Source organism: Globicephala melas, chromosome 17, assembly GCF_963455315.2.
Source record: "Globicephala melas chromosome 17, mGloMel1.2, whole genome shotgun sequence".
Taxonomy (NCBI): Eukaryota; Metazoa; Chordata; class Mammalia; order Artiodactyla; family Delphinidae; genus Globicephala; species Globicephala melas.
This window is the reverse complement of record NC_083330.1, coordinates 21,760,898-21,777,879: the sequence shown is the minus strand read 5'-3', so window position 1 is coordinate 21,777,879 and position 16,982 is coordinate 21,760,898. Positions and strand designations below refer to the sequence as shown.

General features: G+C 38.4%; 1 protein-coding gene across 2 annotated transcripts in view; it reads right to left on the bottom strand.

Moving 5' to 3' along the window:
- PKIA (cAMP-dependent protein kinase inhibitor alpha) overlaps positions 1-14,126 on the bottom strand; it is a 95,735-nt gene extending 81,609 nt beyond the window's left edge. The window contains exon 1 of one of the 2 annotated variants that reach the window (XM_060287347.1): positions 13,962-14,126. The gene's annotated coding sequence lies outside the window, so the exon portion shown is untranslated. The remainder of the gene's footprint in view (positions 1-13,961) is intronic. The other variant, XM_060287346.1, reaches the window with a different exon arrangement.
- Positions 14,127-16,982: the final 2,856 nt, after the last annotated feature.

Below are 16,982 nucleotides of genomic sequence, written 5' to 3'. Positions count from 1 at the left end.
AGCTTCAACCTCTCCTGCTACTGGGATTATCTGCATTGAGACGTCTTCCTATGAGGTTCAGTCATTTCAAGGTTTGGTTTAAAATGGAGAGGGGTAGGAAAAGGTTCATAATTTTAGGGAAAATCTGTGGTAATGAGATCTCATTGTAAACTGCTCACGAGAATTAGAAAGATAAAAATTGGAAATATTTACTAACCCTTACTATGTCTCAAACACTGCAGTAAGTTCCCTTTTATGTTATCTTCTTTCATCTTCGCAACAACCCTGTGATTTTCCTGTTTTAAATATCCAGAAACAATTCACAGTGTTTAAGTAACTTACCCTAAGTCATAGAGATAGAAAACAATAGAGGTAGGATTCAAACTAGGTGAGGTTCAAAGTTCAAATTCACTTCCTGAAAAACATGATTAGAACATAAATGGTAGCCAAAACTCCCCAAAATAAATTTAAAAATTAAAAGAAAGAGAGAAAGGAGGGGAGGAGGGCCTAGTGATCTGCATACCTTAAAAATAATGTTTAGAACTTTTTGATCTTAAAAATGACCAAAAGCTAGCTGCCTGAGAGCTTTAAGAATAAAATTATTAACAAACTAAACAAAAAACATTGATTTTTATATTCACTCATTTTGAGATCAACCCAATTGCTTTCCTTTCATAACACTGTACTGCCATTTTATTTAATTTTCTATTATACTTATTAAGGGATAATTTAAAGACAAGTATTTTGCCTAACAGGTTAATGATTATTTTTTCTTCTAAACGATGACCAAGATGCCAATCCTCCTCCCCTTATTCAATGGACTAATTAGTGTCAGATCATTTTAGTGTCATATTTAATTTTTGTGGTGAAATAATGATTTCACAAACCGTGTGAAGATGTTACACATCCACTATAACATGCATGCAGGTGGAAAAAATTTTCAACTGATGTAGAGTTTGCTTTCTCTATGATTGTATGCTTCACAATCAATGAGAGAAAAAGACATAGAGATAAAAGAACTGTTGACTAATATTTTCTTATTAAAATCTGTATCTTGGGCTTCCCTGGTGGTGCAGTGGTTAAGAATCCGCCTGCCAATGCAGGAGACACGAGTTTGAACCCTGGTTTGGGAAGATCCCACATGCCGCAAAACAACTAAGCCTATGCGCCACAACTACTGAGCCTGCACTCTACAGCCCGTGAGCCACAACTACTGAGCCCCTGTGCCGCAACAACTGAAACCGGCATGCCCTAGAGCCCGTGCTCTGCAAAAAGAGAAGCCACTGCAATGAGAAGCCCGCGCGCCACAACGAAGAGTAGCCCCCACTCCCTGCAACTAGACAAAGCCCATGCACAGCAACAAAGAACCAACGCCGCCAGAAATAAATAAATTACTTTAAAAAATAAATAAAATCTGTATCTTGCATTTTCAATTTTCTAAAAGTTCAAATCCATTGTGGTTGAAAAAAGAAGAGTAATGTCATATGTTTTCTTGTCCTGGGTAAATGGACTGTGCTTGGTGAGTGTCTTTTTTTTTTTTTTTAATTGCCAAATCTTTATTTATTTATTTATTTATTTATTTATTATTTATTTAAAACGGTGTGTTAGTTTCTGCTTTATAACAAAGTGAATCAGTTATACATATACATATATTCCCATATCTCTTCCCTCTTGCGTCTCCCTCCTTCCCACCCTCCCTATCCCACCCCTCTAGTTGGTCACAAAGCACCGAGCTGATCTCCCTGTGCTATGCGGCTTCTTCCCACTAGCTATTTTACGTTTGGTAGTGTATATATGTCCATGCCACTCTCTCACTTTGTCACGGCTTACCCTACCCCCTCCCCATATCCTCAAGTCCATTCTCTAATAGGTCTTCATTCCCGTCTTACCCCTAGGTTCTTCATGACATTTTTTTTTTCTTAGATTCCATATATATGTGTTAGCATACGGTATTTGTCTTTCTCTTTCTGACTTACTGGTTGAGTGTCTTGAACTGCTCAAACTTTAAGGTCCGTCACCTCTAATTTCCACCTTACCAAAACCTCAGACAAGAAAGGGTAGTGCCATCCATAATTCATTCCCATCACACCTACAAAAATAATCACAAGGAACTTGTATAGAATACCAATTCTTTTGTATTAGGAAGGCAGTTTTCAAAATTAAATGGTATTGGTTCATTTGGTTGTTTAATTAATATCTTGCAAATGCCTATAATAAAGCCAAATACCAAACTGACCATTTAAGTTGCAGAAATTTTTATGTTCTTGATATTTTACTATTTTAAAGTAACAGTTTACATTTGCGTGCTTACCATAATATATGATACCAATAAGCTCCCTAGAAATCTAAACATTTATAAAATACACCAAATGCTACTGTCTCATGTCTTGCTTTGCAATCCTGGATTGCTTTCTAATATGGAGATGATGTAAGAAATATAATCTAGATATCTCTTCTACAGGATCACCAGCCATTTCTCAACTAACTTTTATCAGTGGAGACTCTCAGTACATACATATTTATTTATTATAAAACTCTTCGGTACTGATCATTAGGTAATTCTGGTAAATGTGGGCGCGTAATAATAGTTAAGAATGTCAGCCCCATTTCACTTCAGCTTGATCCACTGCAGGAAAGCACAAATTAGATGAAAGCAATTTCCCCAAGAACAACTCACTTCCTTGAGATGAGAGATAAACTTGGATGAACAATGATTTGTCACAATTTATTTTTGAGGGTAGTGGTTTAAAAAAAGTGCTAATGTAATCTTTTCAGAATGAATCCTTTTAAAAATGCATTAATTCTCCAGTGAATATAGCTTATAATTAAAAACCTATACATATAATTTTACTTTTCTAAATTTTTACATATGACCATATATAACAAATATTGAAATCTTAAAATCTTCGTAATCTTTAAAATTTGATGGCCTTTAAATCTGAATTTGGATTTGGTGAGTCTGACGGATTATTCTTAGTGACTCTATTGGGTACCACCAATTCAGATTCAACATTATTTCTACAAGTCTCAGAAGCATTAAGTTTTGTCAATGGATAGAGGGTATTAGCATCCTGGTTGTTTTTCACTACATTGAGATTACCAGAGAACCTGAGTGTGAAAGATCATGGAGAGGAGTGTAAGAAATGGCACTAAAGGTATCATTGACTTCTCTCTATTTACTCAGATTCTGCAGTATACAACAGAAGGAACAAAGCAGGTTGTGTTGCCGCTACTGTTGCAATGACCAAGGATCCTCAGTCTCATAGCCATCGCAGTCCATTGTTTAAGATGTGAGCTTGTTGTTGCTTATTCAGGCAAAAGTCAGAATGCTTATTTGTTTTATGTCTGTTTTTTAATGAGAGTTTGATTAAACAGCAATAAAGACAAAAGTAAATAGGAGAAATGTTTATTAATAGGTCCCTCCATCCCTATCAACCAAAGAAAAGGCATACCTTAAAATATTGTTGTGAAAGGTCTAGGGTGTGTCTGTCTGTGTTATTGCAACCCTTCACCTTTAAGTAGCTTTTCAAAACTATGTTATAAACATGTTGCTTCATCCTTGCCCTTTTAGCCTGTTAATGTCTAACTTAAGTAAAGCAGGTTGCAATCCCCAGCAAGTTATCTGTTTCTCCTTTCTTGGACCATGCAAATCAAAACAGTCTTCTTCTAAGGAGGGTAGTGAAAAGTTTTGCCAATTGTGTTCATACTTCAGCTATTCCAACATTCTTTAGTTTAGCTTAAATGAGACATTCTCATCTTTGGGCTTTAATTATTCTGTTTCAAAATAAATTTTAAAAGATACTCTAAAGAGAAACTAAGATTAAAAAAAACAACAAAATAAAATATTTACCATAATGCAGGTACATAAATATGAACTAAAAATAGTTTTAGATTAAAAATTAATCTTTTTATTTTAAAAATTAATCTAATTAAAATTTTAGATTAGGCTGGATAGAAATGATCCATTGCTGAAGCTTAAAAAAAACTAGCTATAAATGTTACTAGTTTTCTACACTGTTGTTACAAGACTTGACTGACATCCGTGATGTATTCTGTAATATTTTTGAAATGATGAAATGTGTGATCCAGAGACTTGAAATATTTCAAGACTTGTGTATAGGAATTTTCTTCCATGAACTAGAAATGAAAAAAGTGAGAATGTTTCCTTGCTCAAATCACATTAAATAGATTCCCTTATATTACTTGCATTCATTTTTAAGATAGTTATAAATGGTTACATAAAATATAGGAATACTATCTGTTGAAGAAGTTTATGGTTTTTATAGTCAATGTATGTATTCAAATTATAAATGTCTCTGCATAATCTCTGACCCAACAATACCATTCCATGCCACTCCAAGAATTCTTGCATCAAAAGTAAAAGCTCCAGCACATAAAGACATGAACCTCTATGTCCATTACCACATTTCTTGAAATCATAAAACTGTTTGGAACTTAATAAATGTTTATCAGTGGGTTTTGGCTGAATTGAAATTATGGCTCACTCATAGTACACATTACTGGGCATCTACAAAAGGTAATATGGTAGTGATATATGCTAGATATCATTAATATAATAGAAACACAATGTACTAAAAGTGTTTTGCAACTAAAACTCACTATACATTGTATGCCTTTAAAAAGGAATGAAATGCTGATACATGCTATAACATGGATGGACTTTGAAAACATTACGTTAAGTGAAAGAAACCAGACACAAAAGGACAAATATTGTATGATTCCACTTATATGAGGTAGTTAGAATAGGTAAATTATAAACCCAGAAAATAGAATAGAGTTAACCAGAGGCTAAGGGGAGGGGAGAAATAAGGGGTTATTGTTTAGTGAGTACAGTTTCTGTCTGGGATAATAAGAAAGGTCTTAAAATGGATAATGGTAATGGTTGCTCAACATTGTGAAGGTACTTAATACCAATAAATGATACACTTAAAAATGGTTAAAATGGTAAATTTTACATTATGGGACATTTTACCAAAATTAAAAATATACTATAAAATAAAGTAAAAATTTACCTCATACTAGGCGTATTATGAAGTTTGCATAAAATTGCACTTATTTTAGGAGCTTATATGGTTATTATCATATTTGGGGACATGTAAAGAAAGCAACAGCTTAAGTAGTCACCTTGAGTTCTTTCTCTCCATCTTTCCAACCCGGTTTTTTCTAGATTAATGGTTTTGTCATGCCTCTCTTTGAATACTAGCATCAGTAGGAATGCTAGCTAGTACTGGTTTCCTTAAGTATCAGCTAAAAATTTTAATGTATTTTTATGCTGGTAATTGTTTTAGAACCTGGGAGGGATGTCATTGTTTTCTTAACTTGGCAAAAGCAAATATATTACTGTAGACAGCATTACTAGAAAGAAATAGTAACTTTGAAGTAGACATATGTCCATCCTAAGAAAACTGAATATATTTCAAAGTAGACCACACCACTCAACTGCTGGCAATGTTCTTCTACATACTTGGCGGTATAGTACTCTAAGTCTGAGAACTGTTTCTTTTTTGTAAAAATGGTTTTGATTGGAAAACCCTGAATAAATCATTTGGAATGTGTAACGTTTAGAGCTCCTTCTGGGATTCCTTTTCCATGAATCAAAGTTCTTTGATTCACTCTTCTCCTTGGCACTTGCTTCCTAGTCATCTCAGCAGCCTTTGTGCCAGTGCTAATGAAGAGCTCCCATTTTAGGTCCAAAAGCAGGGAGAACAATAAAAGGAGAACCTCATTTCAAGTACCAGAAATGTCTGGGCTATAAAGGACACACATATTGTCAAAGTAAGCCCAGAGTGGGGTGACATCACCAAGGTCATTCCTGGCTCCGCGCCCCCCCCCGAGGAGGAACAACTAACAATTATTTGGAAACAGGACACTATTTGAGAGGATCCTAGAACATGGAGGTGAGGCTGAAGCACCCCCGTGCACCACAGAGACCAAGACAGACTGCATTAGAAGGGTGAGAGAAGGAGCTACACATTGATCACATTGCCCCTACCCCAGGCCAGGGGAGAACCATGGGTGAGGTCTCCCATGAATCTCTGGTTCCTCCAGTAGGAGAAGAGAACTGGGGGACAGCAAGCACCACCACTAGCATTGGGGTTGCTTTGTGGGAGCCACTGCTCTAATCTGCTCCACTGGGATTGCAGGGGAATCTGCAGAGTTTGACCACTAAAAGTTGGACTGTGATGAAGGGGGAAGGGGCATGCAACAGCCAGCACATGGATTGTGACAGATGGAATTCATACTTGCAGTGCCCAAGTAGTGATCACAACTGGCATCTTTGCTTATCTACAGAGCCAGGTTGGTGGGGCACTACAACCAGGGAACTCAGCAGGGTACAGATCCACCTGATACGCATCTGGCCCTTGAGCCTGGTTTACCCATACCCAGGGAAAGAGCAGAGTCACAGCCCACCCACTGTGGAGAGTGTCTTCTGGCCATCTGACCAAAAGGACTGGCAATAAATCCTGGAAGCTATTTGGCCCAGTCGTGCTCCAGCCGCTCCAGCCAAGAGGCAGGCAGCCAGAGCTCATCACTGGCTCTGGTACAAAAAAGAGCCAGTACCAGGTGTGGAGGGATCCTGTATCATGCACAGGCAGGGAGATTAATTCATATCCAAGGCTGAGAGTAGCTCCCAGCTCCTCCCAACTGGGGAGCCTGTTTGAGAAATTAAGAGTAGCCTGCAGTGGCCCGTCCTCATCCCACCCAGGCAAAGGAACTGGGACTAGCCCCATCCCATCTGCTGTGGATGTGCTGTGGCCCATCTGACTAGAAGGATTGGTGACAACTCCTAGAAACTGTGCGGCCCAGCAGTGCTCAAGCCTAGAGAAGGGTAGGCAGAGCTGATAGTCTGCAAAGCAAAGCCAGTGGCCTTGTTCAGACACAGAACGTGGGGTGTGGATCAGCTTGAGTTAAGACAACAAAGAGCTTTACTGGCTTTAGAGCTGCTTCTCCTGCTGCACCCAGGCAGGAAATCTAATTCATAGCCCTACTCATCACTGAATACAGCCTTCAGCATGTCCAACTGGGGAACCTAACCAGAGAGCATGGGAAGCTGTACAGCCATTAAACAGCCCTAGATACAGTGGCACTTGAACAGACAGCACAGCCTGTGGCCTCCCCCATCTGCAGGGCAAAACCAGTGTCCTCACCTGACCAGGGAATTAAGTGCACACTCTGGCCTGATTTGGGTTCCCAAACAATGAACTATACAGGCTCTGGGTCCTGTCCAGAGCCAGGTCCTATACAGGCTCTGATTCTCTGCCACGAAACTAATTCCTAGCCCTATCTACTACTACTACTGAATATAATACCCAGTAAAGTCTGGAGGAAGAGCCCAATTACTCAAATATGCGGATACCAATGTAAGGAATCAAGGATCACAAAAATTAGGCAAATATGACACCACCAAAGGAAAGTCATAAAACTCCAATAACTGACCTTAAAAAAATGAAGATCTGTGAACTGTCAAAGAATTCAGAATAATCCTCCTAAGGAAGTTTAGTGAACTACAAGAAAGCACAGACAACTAAGTGAAATTAGGAAAACAATGCATGAACAAGACAAGAAGTTTGACAAGGAAATAGCAACATCAAAAAAACAGGAACACTAGATTTTAAAAATACAATAACTGAACTGAAGAATTCAATAGAAAGTTTCAAAGGTGGATTCGACCATGCAGAAGAAAGAATCAGCAAACTGGAGGACAGGACATTAGAAATTACCCAGTGAAAGGAACAAAAAGGAAAAGAATAAAAAGAGTGAAGAAAGCCTATGGAAATTATGGGACACAATAAACTAAACAATGTTCATGTTATGGGAATTCCAGAAGAAGAAAAGAGAGAGAGAAAGGGGAAAAAAGTATATTTAAAGCAATAATGGATGAAACCTTCCCAAACCTAGGATGAGAAATGGACATCCAGATCCGTGAAGCCCAATCAAGCCCAAATAGGTTGAACTCAAATAGGGCTACACTGAGACACATTGCAATTAAATCGTCAAAAGTCAAAAACAAAGAAAGAATTTTAAGACCAGCAAGAGAAAAGAGAGAAGTTACATACAAGGGAACCCTGGGATAATTGGATATTCACATGTAAAAGAATGAAATTGGACCAATATCTTATACCACTCACAAAACTAACTTGAATTGGATTAAAGACTCAAATGTAAGACCTGAAACTATGCAACTGCCAGAAGAAAACATAGGAATAAAGCTCATTACATGGGTTTGGTAATGACTTTTTGGATATGACACTGAAAACACAAACGACAAAATAAAAAATAAACAAATGGAACTACATCAAACTAAAAAGCTTCTGCACAGCAAAGAAAAACAAAAACCAAAAAAAAATCAACAAAGTGATTGAAAAGACAAACTATAGAATGGGAAAAAAATATTTGTAAACCATATATCTGATAAGGGTTAATGTCCAAAATAAATTAAAAATTCATACAAATAAATAGCAAAAAAAAAATTACCCAATTAAAAAATGAGCAAAGGACCTGAATAGACATTTCTCCAAAGAAGACACACAAAAAGCCAACAGGTACATGAAAAGATGCTCAATACCACTAGTCATCAGGGAAATGCACATTAAAACCACACTGAGATATTACCTCACACCTGTTAGAATAGTCATCCTGTTCTCCAACAGTCAGTGGAGAAAAAGGAACCCTTGTGCTGTTGGTGGGATTGTAAATTGGTAAAGCCAGTATGGAAAACAGTATGGAGGATCCTCAAAGATTAAGACTAGAACTACATATATCTAGCAACTCCAATTCTGGGAATATACCCAAAGAAAATGAAAACACTAACTCAAAAAGATATCTGCACCCCCATGTTCATAGCAGCATTATTTATAATAGCCAAGACATGGAAACAACCTAAGTGCCCATTGATGGACAAATGGGTAAAGAGGTTGTTTTATATATTTATAGATATATACATATCATATGTATGTACACACACACTGAAATATTATTCATCTATAAGAAAACAAAGAAATGCTACCATTTGAGACAACAGAAATGGACCTTGAAGGCTTTATGCTAAGTTAAATAAGTCAGAGAAAGAAAGACAAAACTATATGATCTCACTTATATGTGGAACCTAAAAAAAAGAGAAAACAATCATAGAAAAAGAGATCAGACCTGTGGTTACAGGAGACAGAGGGTCAGCGGAGGGGAAATTGGAGGAAGATGGTCAAAGGTACAAGCTTCCAATTGTAAGATAAATACATACTATGGACATAATGTACAACACGATGACTATAACTAACACTGACGTGTGATATATAGAAAAATCATTAAGAATAAATTCTAAACATTCTCTTCACAAAAAAGTATTATTTGATCTCATTTATATAAATTTCTATGTTTGTGTGAGAGAGAAGGACAGAATACAAAAATGCAAAAAGAAAAGTTGTAAAGTACGAAGCTGCTTAGGTTTATATCTCAATCTATAACATAACAATTTGTTTAATTTTAATAGGTACAAAAATAAATATTAAGCATAGAACAAGGAAAAAGAAAAACTGTGCCCAGTGTAGATGTCCTTAAAGCATTTGCAAAGGAGGGCTTTATTAGGTCCGTAATCACCTGCAATTACAGGCAAAATTCTATGTGTGTGTGTTGTGTATGTACTTGGGGAGTGGATGCATAGCCTTTATTGAATTATTAAAGGGGATGTTATGACCCAAAAGTTTAAAAAGCACTGGAAAGCCTTTTCACAAAACAATTTTAAACTACTCTGATTATGTTTTTATAGTTTTCCTTCACTCATTAACACTTCAAAGAACAGCATGTTAATGTGGAAAGAATCTCTGCCATTTAGGTAAGATATCTGAGTCTCAGTGTAAAATTAGCATATAGTAGAAGGATGAAATTATATACCATAGATGAAAGTACCTCGCAGAGTGCTTTAAAACTAGTACTTATTTATGCAAGACATCTTCCCCTGCTTACTTATTTTCAGTAGAATGAAAGCATACTGAAAGCTGGTACAATGTCTTCTTTAAAGTTTTGTTTTGTAATGCTTACTATGCTGTTTGATGCGGATGAGCCAATATCCACTTAAGGGCATGTAAGCTCACAATAACTTCTGTTGAATATGACTGTTTGAATGTACTTTCACTATATTATTATATAGGGATTTTAAACTAAAATGTACTTGCACACATTATTTAGAGCCTAACTTGGATATTAGAGTAGGTGGGTATACACCCCTGGAAAATAATAGCTAATTTCTTCACTAAAATCAAATTGCTGAACATCTACTTTGCATATACATAGCTAGGCACTGTATTATGAGTTGCAGGTAATAAAAAGTTGTTAGTCAAAGACTCTGCTCTCTAGGGTTATTTTAGAACAGCAAATCATGTTCAAACTAAAGGACAGACCAAAATAGAAAGTGCCATAGGAATTTAGACAAGGGAGAAACACATCTGAAATGAGAAAGAAGGTGGGTATGGGGAAGGGTTCATGGAAGAGGCAGTGTATGATGTGAGCAAGGTTTCAACGTGTAGCAGGGTGAGTGAAAGGAACAAATGAAGACATATAGTCGTGATATCATGAGGCACAAACTACAAATAAATATCACTTGTTCTAGGCTGGTCATGAGGCAATTTAAGGGGATTAGTGAGAAACTAGATAAAGAGATATCTCTTTATATATTATTTATTAATAGTACTTTTGAACACAAGTATTTAATTTAAAAAAAAGAAAAATATGGGGATAGGAGATTAGGAGGTACAAACTATTATTATAAAATGAGCTATAAGGATATATTGCATAGCACAGAAAATATAGCCAATATTTTATAATAACTATAAATGGAGTATATGACTATAACCTTTAAAAATTGTGTCACTATATTTTACACCTGTAACTTATATAATATTACACATCAACTATACTTCAATTAAAAATGCTATTTTAGTGAATAAAACACTAAGCAGTAAAATTTTAAAAAAAGAACTTAGAAGAGAACTTAAAAATAAAGACCGAAAGAACAGGTTGAAACAGTGCAGAAATCTGGCAATTAAGAGGCCATTGATAACTTTCAAAAACAGCACTTTTTCTACCCATTCTCAGTGGAGGCAAAACCTTATTAATCCTACTATTTCTTTTTCTGTTTTTCAAAATCTCAGGATAAGTCTGTTTCAATTGTAGCTAATGGCAGTAATGCAGCACCAGAAAATGCCTTTTGTAAGGAGAGGGCAACTTTGAATCCTAAATCGGTACTCAAGTCTTAAATGACTGATAACACTGTCCACCCACCAGACTAAATGTTTTTTTTTTTACGTGATTGGAAAGCAACAGATAGATTTCAATTCTATTTTGTCAAATCTACAAAATAGTTCCTACAGTTCATTTAGCACCTAATAGCGTACATCCTTCTATTTGGTATTACTCCTCCTTAACACGGGGCAATTAATTTTTCCTTTCTCTGGGAAACGTTTTTAAAAAAGGAAATACAGTCAAAAATCAGTTTCAGTTAGGAAATCATACAACTATTTCTACCTAGGGCTTTGAATTTAGAAACTTTCCTCAGAAATTGTTTAAATAAAACGAAGTCCAAATTCAGAAATACCTTAAATTTAATTATCTTAGTTGCACTAAAATAACAAATTATATTTTCTATCTTGTTTTCTTTCTTTCCCAGAAGGTTTCTCCAACCCTAATCCATAACTTAATGCATTCATCTCACCTATAAAATCACTGGCAGGTATGATGCCAGCTTTGGCGGCTCCAGTCCCCTAATCCTGACCCATTTCTTGCCAAAGAATTCCGTTTCTTCAGAAACCAAGTAACAGACATTTCAATTTCTAACCATCATTAGCATATTTTCATGTACTAATATTCAACATAAAAACACCTTTTAAAATTACAGAAATTTTTACTGTACTTAAGATCAATTGCACTAACTTGTATTTCATAAACCTTGGGCTACTTTCTTAAAAATGAATTATTATTTTAATATGTTTTTCACTTCTTATTCAGAATAATTATTCATATAATTAAATATTTTACAATTAGGTAAGAAAGGTGGAAAATAGTTTTGCTATTCTTTTTCTTTGTTCTCTCTTCTAGTTGGTGTGCCTGAGTCAAAATTTTACAACACTGAAAATTTAATATTTCAAACCCAAACCACATTTAAAGATAATAATAACAGCAAGCCAAAAAAATCTTGGTCCAGAGGTTTGCATGGTCCGGGGAACAGTTCTTTGAGTGGGCCATTTGGAGAGGGATTTGCCCACCCCCCTCCACTCCTTCTGCCTCATATACTGAAGATAGAGACAAAGAAACCAACTCAAATCTTTCCAAAGTGTATTTATAAATAGAGAATTTGTAATCAGAAAAACAATAATGATATATAATAGAAGTAACATGATTTTTCAGAACCAGTATCTTGTTCTAAAAGCAATATTTAAAAAAGAAGGTGAGAAGGTTAGCTATAAACCCTGGCCCTCTTTTTCATTGATTTCCTATTTTGATTTGTTAAAATAAAACCCATGGCCTTTTGAGTCAAACTGTCTCTTTAATTTCAGATTTAAAGATAACAAATCTCTTTTTAAATGGAATATTGGCACACAGACACCACACAGTCTGGCTTATTGCAACTGTTCTCTGTTGGTGAAGTGGCACATTTGCAATCCCCACCATAGCAATCTTCACCATTTCACAGAATATCATTCAATTGTACATACCTAGATGGGCAACAAGAATGGGCACTTGAGCTCAGCAGCAAGGCATTTGTGGGGAAATCCTAGGTCAGAACCCCTAAAAGGGGAGACTAACTTGAGGATGCCCAAATAACCTGAGGTTTACCTTGGCCACCTCCCCTGACTTTCTGACTGTCTGTGGGAAAAGCCTCTCTGGAAACTCTTTTGAGGTTATTGGGGGAATCCTAGGACAAACACACTGCTTGCTTTTGCAGGAGGACTTGCCCCATACCCTACCCAGCTAGGAGTCTCACAACCTAGCTGGACTAAAAAAGCTTCCAGAAAAACGGGATAGACTGACATTCGCATTTCTACTTCCACCTATTCTTATGCACATGGAGCAAAATATGTAGGTATATCCCTCTTTCTCACACCCCAACTGATTCTGCTGTCCTCGAAACCCATCTGGTAGCTGCAGTGACTACAATGAAGGGAGTTATCGGAAACCATGTTGGTACTGGGCTTAAAGGATTTTTCATGCCATGCATTTTGGGGAAGGACATAGATAATAGTCCAAACGTGGTATAAGGCAATGCCCTTTCTGGGTCCTTGAAAAATCAGTCACGGAACAGAGGTGGTGGACAGGAGCTGACAAGAGCTGGCTTGTTAATGGGCACAGCATCCCCGGGGTGGGGGGAGAAATCAATGAAATGATTGACAAGAGAAGATGGTAAATGAAGGGAGAAGTGGGGACAAGTGCTGCTGAACTCCAGGAGGTAAGTTTCTCCTCTAATTTGAGATTCTTTCTAAAGGTTCAGTATTGAAGTGGGTGTTTGACGTTGAAACGTGCAGACCCATTCTAACTGGAAAGGGAGAAGACTGAGGAAGGCAAAAGGAGAGGGAAGATTTCCGATTACTTCTCCAGGCTGCTGACAAGAACCTGCTGCTCGCAAACCAGAAATTAACCAAGCGAAGGTTGAAGGTAGCAACGTAAAAGTGCAACTCAAATTATTTTACATTCTGAATCCTCTTCAATATCTAAGCGAGTGTGGCATAGCAATGGTTGATTATTTTAAGATTACAGAGGCTGACCGCCTTCTTTGTTTGCCCAGTAACACCGCTCCTCCAATAATCTCGAGCACTTGGCTGATTAACATTTCAATTCCAGTTGTTGCTCCTTTTCCCATTGCAGAAGGCGGCAGGGATATTCCCCGTCTTCCCTCTGTATTACAAAACCCATTACTAACCAAGCAGAAAGCACCGCGCAGTGTAGCCGAGGCTAATAATAGCCGGGCTGCTTACCTTCTCCGGAGGGATCGAATCAGCGCATGTCCCCGGCGCCGGCTGCCCCGGGGCCGCAGTGCCGCCGCGCCGGGTCTGTGCGTGGTCAGCTCGGCCGGCCCCCACCCCACCTGCCAGCTGCAGCAGCTGCTCCCGCCGCCGAGCTCCGGCCGCATGAAGTCATCCCCCGCGCCGGGCCGGATCGCCACATTCCGCGCCAGCCGCGGGGGGAGAGGGACCTCTCCCGGCTGCGGGGACCGGCTCCTGGAAACTGCGCTCAATGATCGCTACCCTTCCCGGTTGTAGGGTTATTTTCTAGGAATGCTTTTACAGAAGAAGCGTCGCCGGCTGGTGGACCGAGAGAGAAGAGCCAGAGTGACTTTCTCTGCAGAGCTCCTTTCCTCTGAGCGCTCCCCTGTCACTCCCGCGGCATGGACAGCTCCATTCCGCTGTGTGGGTTTTCCACCCTCTTCATCTTCCTTATCTGTATTGTTCATTTCGCTGAATTTGAGAGTGGGATTAGCTTTTAAAATATCATTCAAACACTCCGAAAATATTTTAAATTGGCGACTAGTTTTTCTAAGCCCCTTGTAGCAAGCTCCACTTTCCCCCAACACACGCGCGCACACACACACACACACAGTTACTCGCACGTACACACCCAGCCAAACCACTCACAATTATGAAAGCTGGGACCTCTCGCCCTCTTGCCTACGTAATGGAACAGGAAACTCCCAAAGGAGTGGGGAAGTAGGACCGGCTAGCGAAAGCACTCGAGGAAAGAGAGAGGGGTCGCCCCAAGATTTTGTTGCTGTTTAGTGGTGTCCTTAGTGGACAGATGTTCCCCCTCTAACCCCCTGGCCCCACCCCAAGTGGAATGGCTGGTCTGGTGACAGCTGTAACATTTGGAAACAAAGAAGCTGAAGCCACATTAACAGATGGCTGCATCTCTTTCTTTCCCGAAGGATTTATCAGAATTGGCTTTAGGAATAATATTAGCATATACGTATATAATAAGCCCTTTCCTTCTCTCTTTAAATTGGCACCGGCTATTAACAGGTTTCTCACTCTCTCTCATCTTCCTCCCTCCCTCCCTCTCCTAAGCTGACCAGATCATCAGTTTCCGGACTTAAGGGGGAAAAAAGGCCAAGGATGTGCTCTCTTTACAGCTGAACCAGGGTTGAGCCATTCCCAAGTAGAGAGGCTCTTTGACACTAGGGTTCTCTGTGAGTGAACTTCTCACATTCAGCTTGCTTTTGGAATTGCCCATCACTAGGTCCAGGCCAGTTTTATCCTTGGATTTGTCCAGCAACCTAAACAGTATAATTGCACAAGGCCAAGGCGGTACTTTTAATCTAGGAAGAGTTCCCAACTCTCTGTTTAGCAGTTCCAAAATTAGGAGGTAGTGTAGCAAATAGTTTCAACAAGGCTCAGTAAGAATTCTTGACCCTAGAATGCGGGCTTTTTAAAAGCTGGAACAACCTAACTCATCTCTCTGAGTTTCACTTTCATAAAATTAGACCTCACCAAAGAGCCGGGGATTCTTAATATGTATCAAAGTGTATGTGGAATCTGGATGGGAATATTATATCTTTAATTTCACTAACCTCTAACTGGAATTTAGTATTTAGCATTTCCTTTAAATCTAAATGCAGACAACAAACCACAATAATATTAGGCGTACCTGTGACTATATCACCAGCAGATGTCACAGACAATTTCCTAAGGCAGTTTTTATAGATACCTCAAAGTATCACTACTCTGATGTTACAATCAAATCATCATTACTTTTTTTTGTTTTATCTAATAGACTATATATATTTTAGAATGGTTTTAGATATACAGAAAAATTAAGGGGATAATACAGAGTTCTTATATATCTCATTCCCAATTTCCTCTATTATTGACACCATACACTAGTGTGGTACCTTTTTTACAATTAATGAGCCAATATTAATACAATAATATTAACCAAAGTCTGTACTTTATTCAGATTTCCTTGGCTTTTGCCTAGTGTCCTTAATTCCATTTCAGGCTTCCATCCAGGACACCACATTACATTTAGTTATCAAGCCCCCTTAGGCTCCTCTGGGCTGTGGTAGTTTCTCAGGCTTTTCTTGTTTTTGATAACCTTGACAGTTTTTTTTTAAATTTATTTATTTTATTTATTTATTTTTGGCTGTGTTGGGTGTTCATTGCTGCGCGCGGGCTTACTCTAGTTGTGGAGAGCGGGGGTTACTCTTCATTGCAGTGCGCGGGCCTCTCATTGCAGTGGCCTTTCTCATTGTGGAGCACAGGCTGTAGGTGCGTGGGTCTCCGTAGTTGCGGCACATGGGCTCAGTAGTTGTGGCTCATGGGCTGTAGAGCGCAAGCTCAGTAGTTGTGGCACATGGGCTTAGTTGCTCCCTGGAATGTGGGATCTTCCCAGGCCAGGGCTCGAACCCGTGTCCCCTGCATCAGCAGGTGGACTCTCAACCACTGCGCCACCAGGGAAGCCCTGACCTTGACAGTTTTGAGGAGCAGTGATCAAGTGTTTTGTAGCATACCTCACTAATGTAATCTGTCCAATGCTTTTCTCATGGTAAGACTGGGATTATGGTTTATTGGGAGGACAACCAGATAAAGTGCCTTTTTTATAACATCAGATCAAGGGTACATGCTGTCAACGTGATTTGACTGTTGATGTTGACCTTGATAACCTGGCTAAGGTAGTGTCTCAGATTTCTCCACTGTAAAGTTACTCCTCCACCCCTTCCACACTACACCTGTTGGAAGGAAGTCACTATGTGAAGCACAAACCCAAAGAGTGGAGAGTTATGCTCCACCTCCTTGAGGACAGAGTATGTACATAAAGTATTTGGAATTCTTCTGCACAGAATTGTCTATTTTCCCCTAAATATTAATTTATTCAATTATTGATATTTATTTATATCAGTATAGACTCATGGATATCTATTTTTCCTTTGCGTTATAATCCAATACTACTTTATTTTGTCGTTTGAATTGTTCCAGCTTTGGCCATTGGGAGCTTTTGCTTTTGGT